A 708-nucleotide genomic window follows, 5' to 3' on the forward strand; every position below is an offset into this window, starting at 1 on the left:
AGAAGAGTTCTAGGCTCTTACATCAACCCAAACCCAGGAAACTGTGGGAGTAGCATTCAAAAGCCAACCATACATGCCAACAACTTTGAACTAAAACCACAGCTCATCACCCTTGCTCAGAACAACTGTTCATTCGGAGGAGGCATCCAAGAAGACCCCAATCAACATCTAACCACCTTCCTGAGGATATGCGATACTGTGAAGTCTAATGGTGTTCATCCTGACACCTATAGACTACTTTTGTTCCCTTTCTCACTCTAGGATAAGGCATCTAAATGGCTGGAATCCTTCCCTAAGGAGAGTTTGACAACCTGGGAAGATGTGGTGAACAAATTTTTAGCCAGATTCTATCCTCCTCAAAGAATTAACAGGCTGAGAGCTGAGGTTCAAACTTTCAGGCAATAGGATGGTGAGACTCTATATGAAGCATGGGAGAGGTTTAAGGACCTAACAAGGAGGTGTCCACCAGATATGTTCAATGAATGGGTGCAGCTACACATTTTCTATGAAGGCCTTTCTTATGAATCAAAGAAAGCAGTAGACCACTCATCCGGGGGATCTCTGAACAAGAAGAAGACCATTGAGGAGGCCATAGATGTCATTGAAACTGTAGCAGAGAATGACTACTTCTATGCCTCCGAAAGAGGGAACACTAGAGGAGTGATGGAGCTAAATAATGTAGATGCTCTGCTGGTCCAAAACAAGCTC

General features: G+C 43.9%; 1 non-coding gene across 1 annotated transcript; it reads right to left on the reverse strand.

Annotated features, from left to right (window-relative positions):
* Positions 1 to 369: 369 nt before the first annotated feature.
* LOC148573895 (small nucleolar RNA R71) lies at positions 370 to 476 on the reverse strand. Its single transcript, XR_015905585.1, has one exon. It is a non-coding gene; the product is annotated as a small nucleolar RNA R71 (small nucleolar RNA).
* Positions 477 to 708: the final 232 nt, after the last annotated feature.

Source organism: Arachis ipaensis, chromosome B2, assembly GCF_059453495.1.
Source record: "Arachis ipaensis isolate K30076 ecotype BB chromosome B2, ASM5945349v1, whole genome shotgun sequence".
Lineage (NCBI taxonomy): Eukaryota > Viridiplantae > Streptophyta > Magnoliopsida > Fabales > Fabaceae > Arachis > Arachis ipaensis.